The sequence below is a fragment of the Giraffa tippelskirchi genome, chromosome 11 (genome assembly GCF_054371585.1).
Source record: "Giraffa tippelskirchi isolate mGirTip1 chromosome 11, T2T-mGirTip1v1.2.pri, whole genome shotgun sequence".
NCBI classification, from domain to species: Eukaryota; Metazoa; Chordata; class Mammalia; order Artiodactyla; family Giraffidae; genus Giraffa; species Giraffa tippelskirchi.
In genome coordinates this window covers 107,516,351-107,536,281 of record NC_137285.1, presented here as the reverse complement: position 1 = coordinate 107,536,281, position 19,931 = coordinate 107,516,351, and the positions used below count along the sequence as shown (strand labels likewise).

The window sequence follows — 19,931 nt, the reverse complement described above, 5'->3', positions numbered from 1 at the left end:
AAAGTAACAGAAGTTTATTTTCACTGTTCAGGAGGCCAAAAGTCCAACATCAAGATATTGGTTCTTCTGAACACTCGGAAGGAGACTCTGTCCCCTGCCTAGCTCCTGGCGTCTGCCAGCAGTCCTTGGCATTCCTTGGCCAATTTCTTGCCTCTGTTTCACCTGGTCTTCTCCTTCTATGCCTCAGTGTCTTCTTCTTTTCTCTCTCCTATAAGGACACTATTGTTGGATTTAGGGACCACCCTAACCCGGGATGATCTCATCTGAATATTTTTATCTTACATCTGCAAAGACCCTTTCCCCCCGCCAAAAGTTTACATTCTATGGTTCCAGATAGAAATATCTTTTAGGAGCCATAATCCAACTCACTGTGCACCTATTTTTGAAACTGTATTTCTGAGTATTTTATGTTTTATGATAAATGAATTTTTAAAATTTCATTTCCAGTGATTTGTTGCTAGTATATAAAAATGTAATTGACTGGTATGTATTAATCTTATATCTTATGATTTTACTAAATGCAGCTCTTAGTTCTGGTCAGTGTTATTTAGATTCCTTTAGGATTTTCTACATCAGCAACCATGCCCTTTAAAAACAGAGGCAGTTTTACTTCTTTTTCTATGTATGCCTTTTATTTTTCTTGCTTTGTTAAAAATTGCTTGGATGTCCAATGAGATGATGTCTAGAAGTAGTTAACACAGGCATCTTTACCTTGTTCCCTATCTTAGGGGGAGATAGTTTTATAATTAACTATCAAGGATGATGTTAACAACAGGCTTAATTTTAAAATCTTTATTGATTTTGCTACAGTATTGCTTCTGTTTTATATTTTGGTCCTTTGATCACAAGGCATATGGGATCCCAGCTCCCCAACCAGGGATCAAACCTGTAACCTCTGAATTGGAAGGCCAAGTCTTAACCACTGGGCTGCCAGGGAAGTCTTCACAATAGGTTTTTTATTGAATGCTCCTTTTCAGGTTGAGAAAATTTCTTTCTATTCCTAATATGCTGAATGATTTTTCTTTATCTTTTGTTGGTCATGAGTGGATATTGAATTTTGTCAAATGATATTTCTGCACCTGTTGAAATAATAATATGCTTTTCTCTGTTTATCCTATTAGTATGGTGAATTGCATTGCTTGAATTTTAAATATAAAACAAATATTACATCCCTGGAATAAATTCTAATTGGTAATATTGTATTTTTATTGTTTTTAGCTTTGATTTATTACAATTTTATTAAGGATTTTTGCATCTGTGGTCATAAAGGTATTGGTCTGTAATTGTCTTGAAATTTATTTATCCAATTTTGGTAAAAAAAAAAAAGAATCAACTGGAAGTGTTCTCTTCTTCTCTATTTTATGGAAGAATTTTGTAAGTTTAGTGTTATTTCTTACTTGAAAATTTGGTGGAAATCACCAATGATACCATTTGGATCTGGCATGTTCTCTGTGAGGAGGTTTAGATAGTGAATTTAATTGCTCTAACAGGTATGAAGCTATTTAGATTTTCTGTTTCATCTGTATCAATTTTAGTTAGTTGTATTTTTCAATGAATTTTTTCATTTTATTTAAATTCTAGCCTACTTGTTTTTATTTATCTAGCCTAGACATTTTCTCTTCTGTGAAACCTTTCCTGACACCTTCAGTAAGTGATTTCTCATCTTTGTGCCACTACTTTATCTAGTATCATTTGTCCTCTCCACTTTTCTTTCAGCTTGTCTGTTCATGTATCTCTTCCTATGCTCATTTAAGAGCCATGAAATTCAGTGATTCCATCCTATGTATCTTTGTACCTCTGCCACCTTGTATGTTGCTTGGCACATAATAGATGACCCTCCATCCCAATTTAAATTATCAAATTATTTTGTATACTGTTGTTTAATTTATAGTTACATAAGTGTGTTTTTAATTTCCCTAGTATATCATGAGCATCTTTTGCAAAAATGGCAAGTATTATTCAATATTCATATTCCTTTTATTTCTTACATTTAGAATGATTTTTGAACTATTAAGTTGAATAGATTTACTGAATATTACAGAAAAATCAGTATTCTAGGAACTCAGAAAGAGAGGTTAAATGGAAACCTGAAAATCACACATCAATAGGGGAAGAAAAATAAAGGAACTAACATTGTTAAGCACTTACTATGTGCCAGACATTATGATAAGCAATTTATATTCCTTATCTCATGTAACCTTAAAATACTTAGGCACAGAAAATATTATCATCCCCATTTTATAGATCAGGAATCTGAGGTTCAGAAAAGTTAAGTACTTTTCCCAAGTCCACAGAGTTATTAAGTGGCAAATCTGAGTTTCAGATCCAAGTCTGAATGATCCCATCATCCATGTTCTTGGTTTCAATCATACTTTTGTCCATTTGAGTTTCCCTTGTCTCACCAAGTGAGATGCTTGATGGATTTGCCCAAGTTACCTTTAAACTTTACTAGTGTAGATTACTCTGTGGTTCCCCTAATTGAGCACTGGAATCATTGTACATTTAGAAAAGCTACAAAACATTCCCTGGAAATGTGTTCTGCCTAGAGCATGAAATAGAAGAAGCATAAAAGATCCAGAACCAGACTTATCTCAAAGTATGTAGCATAACTCCCTGTGGTCTTCCCACCATTGTTCATCAGCCTTTTGTCCATAATCCTAGCATTCTTTCGATGGCATCAGGTGCCACCATTCTGGCAAATTGGGGGTGTCATTGGTTTCTGAGGCCCTATCCAAATAGCCCGGGGCTTTCCAGGTGACTCAGTGGGCTACAGTCCATGAGGTCACAAAGAGTTGGACATGACTAAGTGACTGAGTACATACACACACTCACACACCCAGATAGCATAAGGGGAATTAAGAGGTCAAGACCATGGTAACTCCATCTCTGTGACTTGGTGTGAAAGGAGAGTATCTTTCCTCACAGTGGATCTCACTTTTAGGAGTGTTTCATGTTGGTTCTGTTTAGAAAGATCTGTGGGCTAATTTGTGCAATGCAGTTCTTCTCCTTATGCCTTGGTACAAGATGAGTAAAACACCAGATCAGTCATATAGCCTCTATGCTGCTGACAAGTAAGATGCTTCTACCTGCAGTTTATTTTCTCTCTCAACACAACACGTACTCTGTAAGTCACCTAGAGCTGGATTGCCTGTGATAACCAGGCTTTTCTTAATTAGAAAAATGAATAATGCGCCATTTTACCAATATATCTTAGCCAAAGAACTGGGAGGGGAAGAAGTTTTTCTGTGATTTCAGTCTTTCAGTTGAAATAAGATGTTTCTGAGGTCTTCTCAATGTAAAAATAATAACAACATCATTTGTTTATTTATTTGCATACAATACCATGGTCAGGAACTTGCTACTTCTCCAGAGAAACTGCTTGCAATGCCTCATTGAGATGACCACTTAACAGTTCACACTGACCATTCCCTGTGGTCTCTCATGGTGTGGGTGATGCTTTCATGTATTACAAGCACCAGAAAGGGGAGCTGGATCAATTCTCTCTGTTTAAATTCTAGTCTTGGTTGGAATGATTCCCTTAGGCACCCACAGCTCTAGGTTCTTTTGACTAAAGAGTATAGCAAATATTCTCAGAGCTGTTCACATTAGGATTAAAAAAAATCTAAAAAGTATCCTTGCCCTTTAAATGTCAGAGATCAACATGGGGATCTTTCTCACTTTCAGGTAGTAGATATGGCTTCTTTGTGGTGTGAGCTTCAAACTTGTTGGGAGGAGGATGTTGTTGAGACTTGTCATTAATTAATCATGTTTACCATGCAAAACCTGGGTCATTTGATACTCCACATGGAGGTAAGAGAAGAGAAAATAGCATAAATACAGGACCCCTTGGAAGCTGTTTTCCGTGGAAATATTTGAGTAGGCAGTTGAAATCAAGGTAAATATAGGAAGAATAGGAGTTGGGAGGGATTCGCTGGTGGCTCAGTGGGTAAAGAATCCACTCGCAATGCGGGAGACACAGAAGACGCTGGTTCAATTCCTGTGTTGGGAAGATCCCCTGGAGAAGGAAATGGCAACCCACTCCAGTATTCTTGCCTGGGAAATCCCATGGACAGAGGAGCCTGGTGAGCTACAGTCCGTGGGGTCATAAAGAGCCGGACACGACTGAGTGACTAAGCACAGCACAGCACCGGAGTTGGGAAGAAAAGAAGGGCAGAATAGAACCACCTTTTTCCTTCCAACTAGTACTATGCTTAGACAAAACAGTCTGTAGCAGAGTGCCTTCTAGGATCCTTGCTGAATCTAAGTGCCTTGCTGAATGAACAGAATGAATGAATGGGTGGATGTCAGATTCTGAGCTTTCTAACATGGTAGCTTCAAATTGTGGTAAATCTGTTGTGTTCCATCTCAGTACTATAGAAGTCCAGGAAAGATCTTTCTGTTTATTAGATCCTAGAAACTGAGCATGTGGTCTGCATTGTCTGGATAGGACCAACTACTGTAGTTCTCTTTCTCTCTCTTTTCTTATTGGGGTATAGTTGCTTTACAGTATTGTACAGTAAAGTGAACTGGCTACATGTATCCATATCTCCCCTCCCTCTCAGCTCTCCCTCCTCCCCCCATCCCACCCACCTAGGCCACCACCGAGCACTGACCTGAGCCCCCTGTGTCGGACAGTGGGTTCCCACTAGCCATCCATTCTACACATGGCCATGCACATATGTTAATCCCAATCTCCCAATTCATTGCACCCTCCTCCCTTGCTCTGGGCCCACACATCTGTTCTCTACGTATGCATCTCTATTCCTTCCCTGCAAATAGATTCATCTGTACCATTTTTCTAGATTCCATATCATGTGTTAATATATGATATTTGTTTTTCTCTTTCTGATTTACTTCACTCTGTTTAACAGACAAATGAATGGATAAAGAAGATGTGGTACATATATACAATGAAATACTACTCAGGTAAAAAGGAATGAAATTAGGTCATTTGTAGAGAACATGGATGGAACTAGAGTCTGTTACACAGAGTGAAGTAAGAAGAGAAAATTAATTCCTACTGTTCTCTTTATCCAGAGGCAGAAGGGACCCTCTTGCCTGCAGCTGGAATACTGTTGCCAGTTTCGACAAAGAATCTATATTGCCTAAGGAAACCAGTGTTTCCTCTTCCAGCATTCAGTCTTGGCTCCTTTGCCTGAGAGGGGCTGTTCTTAGAAATGTCCTCCAGAGACTTTTCTATTAAACCAGGATGCCAAGTGCATTGCTGTGTAATTCTGCTGCTGAGGTCCTATGAAAGGAATGAGTTGGGACAGATGCAGCAAGGTATTAGGACACATTTTCCCCATTCTTCATCCTCTACAACACAGAAGTGAACTTACTTTCATCAAGATGACCCAATTCTTAGCATGTTTTTCTACCCACTTTTACCCATAATACTTTCAAATCACTGTCTTTAATTCAAACTGTGGAGAACAACGAGAAAATGAAAAGAAAATAAACTGGTTAGTCAAAAGCAGAATGGCATTTAATTAATTAAACTAAGCTGGCAAATTCACGGAAAATAAAAGTATTTTACTAAAAAAAAAATAAGAAACATCCCTGTGATTAAACCTCAGGGCCACAAAGAGCATCACTGTCCTTTTGAGGTTCTGAGTGTATTTCATTTGTACATTGGAAGCAATTATTTGTCACATTGTTGATAATCTCTCTACTAAATTGTGCACTCAGCACTGCCATCATTTTAACCTTTTTTAGTCACCAGACTTTCATCTTCTTTCTGCACTTTTCTTAAGTTTCTGAGTGGTAGTTTATTTTCATAAGCTTTTAATTTAAAAAAAAATTTTAATGAAGTATAGTTGATTTACAATGTTGTGTTAATTTCTACTGTACAGCAAGGTGATTTATATATTCTTTTGCATGTTCTTTTTCATTATGGTTTATCTCAGGATATATAGTCCTCTGTGCTATAGAGTAGGACCTTGTTGTTTACCCATCCATCTGCTAACCCCAAACTCCCAGTCCATCCTTCCCCCACCACATCCCCTTTGGCAACCACAAGTCTGTTCTCTGTGTCTTTTTCCTAGATAGATTTATTTGTGTCACAATCCACTTATTTCACTAGGTATCTTTATTCACGTAAAGTGTCCCTCTTCTCTGTTTCTTTCCACTACCTTGACTCCACCCTCATCCTATAGTCAGAATCAGGACACAGAGCATTTCAGACCCTGAAAGGAGAATAAGAGGCTGGCTTTTAATTATCCTTCCCCAATAATCTTGAAAGATTGAGGATGAAAGTTTATGCCTGGAGAAATTCCTCTTTACATTCCTAAAACTGCATCAGAGAAACTACTAAATTTAATCAGTGATCCACAATCTTTTAAGTAAAGAATTTTCTGTGTGTATCTAACAGTCTTGTTGGGATCTTTTGTGGTAAGACAGTATGATGAGAAATAAACATTCCCTATAGTCCGATGTATTGGGTATGCTCTTGGAAACGTGGGAGGGACTGTTTGCCAGAGAGTCTTGGCAGTTTTGAGAGATGACTGGCCAAGTCATAAGGGAATGAGAAGAAGAAGTTTATGTAAAACCGAGTCCAGCATTGTGTATAAAACACAGGTTTCAATGTAAAGAAATCTGTTGCCTTAAAATCTTGGGAAATATATCACCACATCTTGTCTTTACTACACAGATAACCCACACAAAGTAGCCTCTTCTTTAAAAAAAAAAAAAAAAGTTTTTTTTTTTTTTGAAATAAGAATAAAAGAAAATCAAGATGATCTTAAAGAAACAGATCTCTTTATATTAATTTTCTTCTTGCTTTTACTTTTAAGAGTTAAGACAGCATTTCAGGAGAGAGATGTGGAGAAGGATAAAGAGAAATCAATAAAATTATTCTGTGACTTTTCCCAGGAGGGAGCTGTGTTAATTGAGAATGGCTTGCTTGGCTATATATCAAGTCCAAGGAGACCAGGAGTTGATTTTGAACCAGATTTCCTAGCTAGACTGAAGAAAATAAATATGTATATTGATGTATATACAAGTGTGTATATGTATGTGTGTATGTATGTTATTTAGTTGCTAAGTCATGTCCAACTCTTTGTGACCCCATGGACTGTAGCCTGCCAGGCATCTCTGTCCATGGGATTTCCTAAGCAAGAATACTGAAATGGGTTGCCATTTCCTTCTCCAGGGAATCTTCCCGACCCAGGGATCAAATCCACATCTCCTGCATTGGTAGGCAAGTTCTTTACCACTGAGCCACCAGGGAAGCCCATATGTGTGTGTGTGTGTGTGTGTATACATATACATATATATGTATATAGATAGATACAGTTTTATAAGAATGGTTTATGTTTGCATTTATACTATTATAAACATTTTCCTGGGCTTCGCACGTGGTGCTACTGATAAAGAACCCGCCTGCAAATGCAGGAGATGTAGGAGACATGGGTTTGATCCCTGGGTCAGGAAAATCCCACTCTAGCTTGGCAACCCACTCCAGTATTCTTGCCTAGTAAATCCTGTAGACAGAGGAGCCTGGCGGGCTACAGTCCATGGGGTCGAAAAGAGCCAGACACGGCTGAAGCAATTTAGCATGCACACATACACATTTTACTATATATTTAAAATGTGTGTGAGTGTGTATGCACACATCTGTAAAAAGTAGGTAAGAGTAATTTCTTTAGATAACTAGTAATACCAGACAAAAATTCTTCTCATCATATTTTATATGTTTTGATTTAGATAATTTTACACTTTATAAGTTTCTCTTATAAGACTTTTGACTCCAAAAGAAGGCAGTTGGTTACAAGAGCCTAAAGAGAAAGAAAAGGCAATGGGAACCGGAGTTCCTGACCCTAGGCAAGTGGACATGTCTGTGACCACCGGAAATCTTCTGAAGAGTCTCTGTGTCATTCATGTGGTCATTTTCTCTTGTGATCACATTACAGAAATTTTTAGCAGGTGTGATTTCAGCCTGGAAGTCAAGATGGCCAGGAGACAGTTGGGATGCCAATGGTCCCAACTGCTGGGCTGGGACGCCATGGTCCCACGTTTACTAAAGCAGTGGTGGTGTCTTTGTGGCCAAACTGGAACAGCAGAGTTGGTTGGGAGACAGAATACCTGGGAGTCAGGCCTGACTTCACCTTCACAGTGTGACCTTGAGTAGGTTATCTATCCTTCCCGAACTTCAGTTTCTTTGATTATGAAATGGAGTGGATACTGATTCTTGCCCCTTCCCAGCAACATGCTGATTTTCTGCCCAAGAATCTTGTCAAAATTTCTTGTTCTACTCAGTGATCAGGAGATTTTGAAGACAAGTTAATGATCCTTTTAGTGACCTAATCTAGTGTGGTGAAACCCCCCATACTGAGATTCTGAGCTTCTTTCTTCTCTTGTATATTCAGACTCTAAGTTGTTTTTAACATCACCTAAGATGCTGTCTTTATTTTCTAAATCCCGTGTATATCATAACGGCTAAGAAACTATTCCTGTACATAATGGAATCTAACCAGAGAGGGACACGACAATTCTAGAATTTTCCTGGAGGGAACTTAGGAATTCAGCTAATCTAATCCTCTCATTTTATAGTTGTGGGAACTAGTGATCTGAGAGGTAAAATATTATCCAGAGATAAGCAGAGAACTCATGTCTCTTTAACTTTCATTTCTATGTTCTTTCCATTGATTCATGTGTCTCGGGATCACTGTAAACCAGAAATAGAACTTAACGTTCTAGAAAGCAGACTAGACCAGGGTGTATAAGTCTTTGATTTTCCCCAGGGCCAGATTCTAACTCTGTGTGCACATCCTGGCCAGCAGGGTCGTAACATCCTCATGAAGGATGGGAACTCAGGGCTGTCAGAGCCTCTTCTTTGCCCCTTCTTGCCCCATAAGACCCAGTCCAGAATCTGGATCCAACTGAACTTCTGCCTTTCTATGTTTGTTTTGGATGAGGTTGCATTTGCACTTCATCCTGCAGGTCTTACATTTTATCTTCCAGTCGACTTTCCTCATTTTATATTCAACATCCCTGAAAGTCTGCCTTGTGATAGTCATGGTGCAGTGGGCTAGATACACAGTCTTCACCACAGTCACAGTGCGACAGGTCCTGAATAAGACTTGCTTGCAGTGCTGGGGGCCTCTGAGGAAAGAGAGACTGAAGTCATCCAAAGGAGACAGGAAAGACAGCAGACAGCATATTCATTCTCCTTTCTCATCAGCACAGAAAGGTTCAGCTTGTGCAGTGGTATTTTCCAGCCTAATCTCTTCCTTGTTTTAAATAGAAGAAGAGGAGGAGGAATATGTCAGACCACCCCCCATCTTCAGGTCTGCTTGGATCTTACTTGGCTTGTTCTCCATGAATTGTCTGAACCAAGCTGCTTCCTGATCCTTCACACATTTGTTACCACACGATGAAAAACAGTCATCAGGGCCCAGAGATACACATGTATCAATACATATGTAGATGAGTTGGAGGGAAGATATTGTCCACCCAGTATTTCCTCCCTTACTTTAGTTTTCTGATCTGTTTTCTCTGTTTACTCTGCTTCTTAAAAAAAAAAACTTGACAACTAGATACCTAGATGTTTCCTAGAAACACCCAAAGCATTATTAATGTTTTAAATAGAATCTAAACACCATCCAGATGCTCTGTTTACTTTTCCAAATTCTTTTTCTCCTTCCTTACCTTAGAAGTTTTCTCTTTTCCATGCAGTTTAAGATATGGGTTTTGAGTCACTATGCTCATGGCAGGAGAAGAAAATCATCAGTTAGAGGTTGATCATGTCTATATCACCAGTCGACAGGCCTGAGTTACATAACATTATAACCCTAGATGATGCTAAGTTCCCAGAAATGTACAGAATGAGCAATAATTTGTAAAGCACCCATTACGTGGCAGGCACAGTTCTAAGCACAGTAGAATCAGAATTGGCACACATGCAGGTGAACCCCTTGCAGACTTGAGCATATAGACCCAAAAGTCTGTGAACTGAACAGTCCAGAAGAATGGGGGTAGACAGTCAGACTATCACAGTGAATCTTCAAAGACCTAAGAATGCTGAAAGAATTTACTCAACCTCTTCTAGTGTGGGAATGCAAGTTGGCCTCAAATTGTAGTTGGTTTGCTCCAGGCTGGCCAGCATTGGAGCGCACCATCCAGCATTCCTGGAGGGCGAAGCATCGGACCGCAGGAGACGAGCCTGGCTCCCTCCAACATAGTTCTCTGTGGCCCTCGTGTCATTGCTCACTGCAGCATGGAGAGACTCCTTGAGAAGTATCAAACATGGCAAATACAAAATCTCAGAGGTAGCAGCTTCTACTCTTCAAATATTCCTTGGCTTCTCCCCAGAGCGCTCCCTATCCTTCGCTCTGTGCTTTCATCTCAGCAGGAATTCTGATACTGTGCTGCACCTCAGTCCCAAAAAACATGTTTGAAAATGTTTCTGTGTTTTAATTTTTCTAATTCCACATGCTCAGCGCTTTGGAAACTCATCTATTTTACAAATGCTCAAGTAGACACAATCGTATCTTTTCAGAAGCTCTTCCCAACTGCTCTGTCTTTAGTTAATAATGGGGGAAACCAAGGTGTCCAGAGCATGATAATACTTTGTTTGTTTTGTTTTTAAGTATTTTTAATAGAAGGATAATTGCTTTATAATATTGTGTTGGTTTCTGCCATACATCAGCATGAGTCAGCCATAGGTTTCCATGTGTCCTCTCCCTCTTGAACCTCCCTCCCACCTCCCACTCCATCTCACCCCTCTATGTTGTCACAGAGCCCTGGCTTGGGTTCCCTGAGTTCATACAGAAAATTCTCGCTGGCAAACTGTTTTACATATGGTGGTGTATACGCTTCCATGCTACTCTCTCTGTTTGCCCCACCATCTCCTTCGCCCCGCTGTGTCCACAAGTCTGTTCTCTATATCTGCGTCTCCATTGCTGCCCTGCAAATATGTTCATTGGTACCATCTTAGAGCATAATTCTTAACGATACTTCCGATTTACAGCAGACTCAATCTGGGTGAACTTGAGGCAGTTCATACATACTAGTTCATCTTTCCCCACAACAGCTGAGTTCAGAGATCTAGATTCTCTTCTTGGTGCTCCAAGAATCCTTCCTGGGAAAATATACTTAGCCATGAACAGCCTTGGTTCCAAACTATGAAACAGGAATAATGATATGAGGATGTTTGCTTCCCTGCTTCCTTGTCCTAAACCTTTAGAAAGTAAACAAATTTAAAAGATCTAAAAAGTCTGAGATTGAAGGAGTTATGTCTTAACTTTATGACTCTTAATGGAAAAGTGAGAGAGAATATTAGGAAATTGACTAGAAACCCTGAAATCTGAATTGTAATTCATTCTCTTATTTTTTTTAATATTCATTTATTTGTTTGGCTGTCCAGGGTGTTAGTTGTGGCATGTGGAATCTTTCAGATGTGGCATGTAAACTGTTAGTTGCAGCATGTGGGATCTAGTTCCCTGACCAGGGATTGAACCCAGGCCCCTTGCATTGGGAGTGCACAGTCTTAGCCACTGGACCACCAGGGAAGTCCCTCAATCTCTTCTTGATAATGGGTCATTGCCCTGGATGGATACCTCTCTCTTTTATATGGAGAAAGTACTGTACAGTACAGTATATCAATAGTATATTGCAAAGTGCTCAGAGATCCAGAGATGGAGAACACAATAAAAGGAACCCAGTCTTCTAAAGAGCATGACTTTGGTCAGCAAAGATGCCTTTAGGAACCATAGCATCAATAGGACTAAATGTAAGTACAACCTCCAGGCTCTGTATCAATTTAAAAAAATATGCACACTCTAGACTGAGTCCCTAGACTGTACCATTGCACATCATCTCTGGACTCTCAACCTAGTAGCCTTAATCTTCCCAGATCTCAGTGGGTAGAGATGCCTCCTCACTTGCCAGCCTAAACCTAGTGACTGAATATCAGGGACCTAGACTGAAATAAAACTTGGCTCTTAGACGACACACAGCAGCCAAGAGTAATGATCTTTATAACATCTGGTTCAATTCTCTTAGTGCACAGGTAATAGGGATCTCACCTTTTAGAAGGACCTGGATCCTCATCCTCTTCCTCTCCCTTTCTCGCTCAGTTTACCCACTATTATACAGGAATGAAAGATTTTTTCTTTTACTTTCCTGGACCCAAAGGGCCAGTGAAACCTACTTCCTCAAATTGGTAGAATTAGGCACTAAGGCAATGGACAGTAGATTATGTTTCAGGGAACTTCACAGACCATGAGGGTCGATCAGATAAACCCCAGCTCTTCTATGGAGTTAAGGCTAGAAACCAGGAGAAGTCCTCTGAAACTCACCCAATGAGGAGGCAACAAGATGATTTTATAGATTCATATCAAACAATATTGGGCTTCCCAGGTGGCTCAGTGATAATGAATCCGCCTACCAATGCAGAAGACACGGGTTCAGTCCCTGGGTAGGGAAGATCCCCTGGAGAAGGAAATGACAACCCACTCCAGTATTCTTGCCTGGAGAATCCTATGGACAGAGGAGCTCGGTGGGCTACAGTCCATGGGGTCACAAAGAGTCAGACACAACTGAGTGAGCGTGCACACATACACACACACATGACAGTATTATTAAATATATACACTGAAGCATTATCTTACCATTGATTCCCCTAATATCCTAAAAGGTTAAAGGAAAGCAAAAAAAAAAAACAACAACAACAACTTTCCAGTGGGCCACATATTTAGTGACATTACTCAGCCTGAGACACCTGGAGCTTTTGTGGGTTTGAGGTATAAAATCCACCAGATAACTCCTTTTGAAACCACTTGAAGTATAGAATGCCTGTACCAGACACTGCTCCCTACTGGTTCAAATTTTCTTTGCTTTTGGACAAGGGCATTGCTAACCAAACAGTGCAGAACTAAGCTTCCTCTTCCTCATCATCCTAGGAAGACTAGTAGGAGTGTTTTTGTCAATTGATGAGCAACTGTTGCCAACAGAAGTTAGACAGTTCACGTCTAAAGCACACAGATGGACTATGTTATCCATCTGGTTCTCCCATGAGAGATGCCACCCACCCCCAACGGTACATCTTTAGAAACTGTGTTCCAGGTTAATATAATGGAAATTACCCCAGCTTAGTGAAGATAGTCACATATTTGTAACCAGATTCAGTGGTGCCTAAGCTCTGAACGTGCATGGATGCCTGTTAGAGGACAGACTGAATGCTATCCTGTGCCCCTTGCCCTCTGTTCAGAGACAGGGATTCCTCAGATGAAGACCAGCAGAGAAGCTAGCCTCCCTGGGATACCTCTTACATGTACTTAAATATTCTTTCCTTAGGCCAAAAAAGGAATTGTCCAATCTTTTTGCCAGAAGACATACTATGAAACCCTGGAGCCTTTAGGTCAAAGAGTCATGAAGCATTTCTACCTTCTCAACCTCTCTTTCTGAAATGAGGGCATCTCAGCTGAGTTGCTGATCTCAGATCTGGACTCACCCACACCCTCTAAAGTGTAAGAGATCTCTCTCCCTGCGTGTAGTTCAGAATAGTCCTTCACGACCACATTATCCTGGATGCTTTATCACTTAACGTTACCTCCTAATTCCCAGAGAAGTGAGATTTCAGATGAAATTCATCTGGCTTCCAACAGCACATCTTTGGAACTTTTAGAAAAGATAAAATAGATCAATTTGCTCTTTTTCAGAAACACATACATGGGTATAGAGGGAACCTCTGTCAGAGTATCATCATGGATAAAAAGAGTGCTATTCACCATTTATTAAATGCTACTTTTATGTGACATTTTACTAAGCATTATTCCCAAGGCTATTTAGACATGAATCCAGATCTCTCCAAAAGTTATGATCAAAACTGCATTTACTGGGGGAGAATAGATATATGTGTATGTATGGCTGAGTCCTTTCACTGTTCACCTGAAACTATCACAACATTGTTCATCAGCTATACCCCCAATACAAAAATAAAAGGGTTTAACAAATTACATTTACGTGAGTGTAAAAGTTCATTCAAAAACTACTTGCTGAGCTCCTGCTGTGTGCCAGGTGCTGTGTACTGGGAATACAACCATGGCAATGTCACAGCCCCATCTCCATTCACCTTTGTCTTTGGAGGTGAAGATAGCAGAGTATTTAGGCAGAGCCATTACCACAGCAGTGTCTTCTGTCCTCTGACTAAGGCGATCACACTGCCCAGCACAGGGCCTGACATATAGTCAAGTACTCAATATATGTTTATTAGATAAAATGAACTAAATGAAAAAAATGAATAAATGCTAATATAGAGTATGCCATGTATAATACATGGAAACTAGACTAATTTGAGATGATTACCTATAGAAAGTGTCATTTACACTGAGCAAGGCAATAAGAGTATACTGATCAAAAGGGAACGGTCATACTTACGGAGTTAGACCTGTGTTCTGGACAATTCTAACTATTCCAAACCTCATCTGTAAAACACTGATGATGGCTTTCAAGGCTGCTCTGAGGATTAAATGAGATATTAGTTATCTATATCTGTCTGGCTCATCTAAGAGCTCCAATAATAGCTTAAAGGAGTCACAGAGAGCATAAGTGTAACAGTAAACCAAAAAGCACCTAAGTAGTAAGGTTAACAGAACCAGTATTTTGAGCATCAGAGATCAATAATAAGCTTAAAATCATGGTGGAAACAAGGGAGAGGTGCCACTTCTCTTAGCCGCCAGCCCACACAAGGGTGGAGGGAGCAGGTGACTTGCGGGGTTTTATCTCCCCCCCGCTCAGGGTCATCCCAGAAGGCTTTCGTGTTCAGCTTTCAGCTAAAGGACCACGTGGCACCTTCCTGTCACTGTTCACAGGATAGTAAATACCCTTCGAGGTAATCAGATGATCTTAGGATATTGTGATGTATGGAGGCACTTTGTGTGTGTTTGCAACAAACACACACATACATAAAAATACAAGTTTAAAGTATAAGTTCTTGTAACAATTAGCTTTTGTTGCTTTTGTCCTAAATATCATAAATATGTGAAAATCCCTTCCTCTGTTCTTTTTTCTACCCATGTACATCAGACCTTTTCTTGCTTCATTCATGTAGTTAGATGAGTTAACATACACATATACACACACCCTGTCCTCTGCTGGCTTCATCCGTGTTGAGGTGAGCGATTAAGAAGTGCCCCAAGATGCACTGGCTCATTTTTTGTGTTAATGTGGGTGGGGAAAGACCAGGTTGAGGGAGATGCCAGCAGTGGACTTGCAGTTTGAGTTTTCAGTCTGAGACATGAAATAGGACTATATTTTGATATGGCCAAAAAAAAAAAAAAAAGAAGTCCAACAAGAGAGTGAGAGAGGTCAAAGAAAGGAGATGGTGGTAGCCAGAGATGAAGAAAAGTTGTAAGACATAAAAAGGATTTGAGACCTAAAAATCTGAGGAGTGGAAAACTAGATGTGCTTAAAATGATAGTGGGGGAGAGGGAAAGCAACTGTTTGGACCTGTGAAACCATGGCGGGAACTGAGAGCCAGGGGCAGTGGCAGAGGGGAAGGCCAGGTAAGACAAAGCGGAAATCTGGCTCCCTACAGCGCAGCATGGAGCAGGGATACAGAATTTGCTGCAGTGGGAGGTGGGGCCAGTCTGGCACAGTCTGTGGGTTTGAAAGGAGCTGGGCGGCTTGGAGAATGCCAGGCCGCCTTTGTAGTTCTGAGTTCAGAGAGGGGGTGACAAATACTGGGTTTCAGGTCAGAAGCCTGGCTTGGGTGGCTTCTGGAGAAATTTTCCCTCTGCTCCCAAACTCTTACAGTGCACTCATCACACCGCTGGCCTCCAATCAGAGCATAAACACGTGTCCCGGAGGCTGTCCTCCAAGCAGAGATTTCAGCAGTGGTACCTGTTGGCCGACTCATGGGGCCCTTTCCCTTTCCTATTCCCTGGAGGTGGTAAACTAGGCTGAACACAATATCCTTGTATATTTCCCGTCATCCTCCCAACATGCTTCACCTCTCCCAGACTCCTAGGGTTAATCCCCAAGACAACCTTGCTTTGAAAGAAAAAATGTGGTGAGCCTACTTGAAGATTTGGATCCCAGAGGCCTCTTCTCTGACCTGCCTCAGCGGGGCAAAGAGACGGGGCAAAGAGACGGACGTTTACAGAGAAAGAAGCAGTAAGTTCTTGTTTTCAAGGTTTGATTGCTCTCCAGATTTAGGTTCCCTGAAAGCAATAGGCTTTTCTTTTCTTCTTTTTCTCTCCTCTCTCTCTTTTCTTCTTTCTTTCTTTGCAGAAATTAATAATATCCCCTTTCCGTCCTGCGGGTGATTCATAAAAGCAATTGCATTAGAAAGTGCTTCTTCGTTGCTGCTCGTAGCCTGGGTTAAAGATATCTGAAGTTGATCTGTGTGTGCCTGTTCGCAATACTGTAATATTTGGAAATGTATCTGCATTTGTGAAAATGATTTGTACTGATGAGTCTTCCCTAGAAGAAACACTACATAGCTGGTTGATTGATTGTAATGATGATGAATTTGTCCCAGGACTGGCATGGATGTCTTCTTCAGGGATTTTTGTGCCTATTTGCTGCTCATCAAAGGGAAGCACAGACCGAGTTTGGAATGAGGGTGTGGTCCGCCTGATTCAGCTGCCTTCCCGGCCCATCTCTGACTCCTGCCTCCTGCTCCTCCCCTCCCACCCTGGCTCCTCTGATCCTTCCTGAACTGTGAAACGGCATCTACCATTCTTTTCCCTTACTGCCTGTGTTGTGCTCCATCAGGTCAAAGACCACTCCCCGTGATCAAACTCATCACGTTTGTGATCTCAGCATATTTTCAATCCAATTGAAATCAACTCCCTTAGCTTCTTCCATCCTGGGATTATTCATCAATGTAGTAAGAGCAATAATAATACTGTATTTAGAAGTTCCTTAGCACATTGCATCTCTGAGAGTCTTACAGATGTTACTAATTAATCTTCACAACACCCCATCCAGGAGTGGTAAATATTATTAACCATAACAGAATATACACACATGCACACGTGCACACACACACACACACATGCTAAAGACAGCAAAATAGTTCACTTATTTATCATGGTTCACTTGATACAGTAACTGATATTTTTGAGACACCCATCATAGATACAATAATTAGAGATGTGCTTTTGTTAACAAAACCACTACCCACTTCTAGCATACCCTTGGGTACTAAATAATTACCCACTTTGTGTGGTTATCTAGCTCACTAATTACCCACAGAAATTGGGGTCAGGTGTTAACTGCTTGAAATAAGTATCCTCTAAAGACATCGCTGAGTTGTATAGAGAAAATGATGTGTTCATAGCAAAACTTTTGTAAGTTACATATTTGTGTATCTTGGTAAACAGAGTGAATACACACGGGGATAGCTTAGTGTGTGAAAATCATGCTGAGCCATTGCTGCAAATATATAGAGTTTTTGGAGAAGCTCAGGAAATGTCATTCTCTGTCTACCTTTCCTTCATGAAGATGATCACAATCATGATTCCCATAATCTGGACTTCATATATGAGAACACTAAGACAATTGATGATTCTCCTTAGGAATGATTCATTTTGGTGTTACAGGGAGGCACCCAGTGAGTCAAAGATTTTTTTTTTGACAGCTCCACCCTTTATGATTATTCTAGCATGTTTCTTTTTCTGCATCAGTGTAGTGCAAACATCCTATTAGCCAAATCTGAAAAAGATTCTAACCCAGTCGCCAATCCCCGCCAGCCATCTCTTTCTCCTTCCCAGTAAGGACAAAAAGAAAAAAAAAGGAAACCCAACACTATGATTGTAGGTCTTTCCCTTTTTGCCTTGATTTGTTCTGCTTTCCTCTCTCCTCCTCTCCCTTCTTCCTCTCTCTGCATCTTCTTCTCGTTTGTGCTTTTTCTTCTTTTCCTTGGCATCCATCTGTGCTTCTGCAGGTCTCACAGTCAGAGACAAAGCGCAATATCTTGAGTTGAGCACAAAGAAACTACCTTTTAAAAACATCAACTTGGAAGAAACATGCATCATCAGCTACCTCCCTCCCTTCCTCAGTCTTTACAGAGCCCGGCATTATATTCAACACAGCACTCCCTGTTGTCTGCATGATTCTAGCCACAAAAATTGGGTGATGGTGGCAACATACCCACCGTGTGTTCAGATAGGTAGAGACCCCAATGTTCAAGGGACACTTGCTTTACAGGATCCTTGGGTAGCTGAGCTTTTAAAGATGTGTGCCCGCAAAAATGATAGGAGACGCTCCCTTCGTCAATTCAGGATGTCTTTCATTTTCTTCTTGTGCCACTCTTTTTTGTCATCTGAATGATTACTTCTCATGATCAAGGGACCATCAGCTGATCAATAAAGTGTGTATGGATCTGATGGACATTTGAGGAGAAATGCTTCAGGAGTAAGAAAAGATGTCTGCAGTGGCAGCAGAGGGTCAGGATGGGCTACAGTCACTGATACGTTCCCTTGGATTTGGAAATGAACTTAAGTGGTAAATTAGTACACATGACAAACAGAGTCAATGTGTAAAGCACAGCCATTGAAAAGAAAGAGATTTTTAGCATTGTAGTCATCACATGCCTTAATGGAGTGTATACTTTAAATATAGATTTGAATCACTGATCTTTCATCCCTCTAAATGTCAATTTCAAAAGTCCTTGGGCATTGTTGACTTTCTGTCTGTAAAGAAAACCCAACAAGATTCACCAAGTACTTCACCTGCAGTCACACACATCCGTGTTTTAAATGCCTATGGGATGGTGAACAATTAGGCAGAGAACTGCACTGTGGTCTCTTCTCTTCACTGCTCCCCTCCACCACCCCCCTTTTTTTTTTCTTTTAGAAAATGTGATACCTGATCTCTGGATCTAGCAGGGATGAAGGGGTTTTTTGGTTTTGGTTTTTTTGTATTTGTATAATACCATGTCTGGCCTTCCCCCTGACCTGCTGGTGTATTTTCGGTCTCATTAGTAGTCAGAGAGAAGCCCTAGTGCATCCGGTGCTGGGAGTCAGGTCTGAGACACAGGACAACAGAGAGAGGGAGCGGGCGAGAGGATATTAGAAGAGAGGCTTGTCTCCAAGATATGGAAGGAAGTGAGAAATGACAGGACTGCAAGCTTTGTATGGAGGAGCCTGGCAGGGCGGGGGGGAGCGGCAAGGAGCGCAAAGTGGGTTCTCAGAAGCCCTAGAAGAGCTAAAGGTGATTAGAGGGGGGATATTGATTCCTTATTCTGCCAGCGATTTAAGCAGGCATGCGAGGAATCCGCACCATGGTTGCAAAAGGAGACCCATTGCCTCCTGTAACCAGACACTCGGGCTTTCCAGGAGCCCAGCGAGAGCCGAGAAGAAAGGGGGCAGTGTGGTCTAGGAAAATTCAACTTGTCGCTGATTTGTGCCTGATGCTCGCTGTCCGTCAGCAGCCTCCCTTACAATCTTTTTTTTCTCTCTCTTTTTTTTCTTGCCTTCTCCTTCTTCACTGAAGCCTAGGGGAGCCAGTAAAGATTAAATGTGCTTTCTCAAAGGCAGCCACTCCATGCTGCCATGTCGAAAGGGCCATTATTATTATTATTATTTTAATAGTAAAAGAAGAAGGGAGAGAGGTTGAGAGAGAGAGAGAGAGAGAAGCTAGGTGGGATGATGACGGACTAGCTTTTCCGAGAGGAAAAGGGAAGGGAGAGAAAAAGCAGAGACCCTGAACGGAGGATTGTGCCTGAGGAGAACCTACAGAGGTGAGAAAAAAAAAAAAAGTTGTCTTGAAGATTGGGGTTGGGGGGAGATGCTGAATAACCCTGTACAGCAGGAAAAGAGACATAATTTAGCTGTCTTGCTGGTATGATTCTATTTTGGAAGGGGTGGGGGGAGGGACAGGGGTTGGGGGATCCTGGAGCTTTAACGGTTTTTAGTTGCATATGGAAATACATACAAAATACTTAGCATTTTTCCTAAGTGCCCGAGGCCCCCTCCAGGTCC

The 19,931-nt window shown here is 40.8% G+C and overlaps 1 protein-coding gene across 23 annotated transcripts in view; it reads left to right on the top strand.

Annotated features, from left to right (window-relative positions):
* Positions 1-19,931, top strand: part of LOC145526208 (uncharacterized) — a 418,885-nt gene that overhangs the window by 307,398 nt on the left and 91,556 nt on the right. Inside the window, exon 1 of one of the 23 annotated variants that reach the window (XR_014068762.1) lies at positions 19,363-19,690. The exons of the other annotated variants lie outside the window; for them this stretch is intronic. The gene's annotated coding sequence lies outside the window, so the exon portion shown is untranslated. Of the gene's footprint in view, positions 1-19,362; positions 19,691-19,931 lie in introns of those variants that run through there. 23 annotated transcript variants of the gene reach the window in all.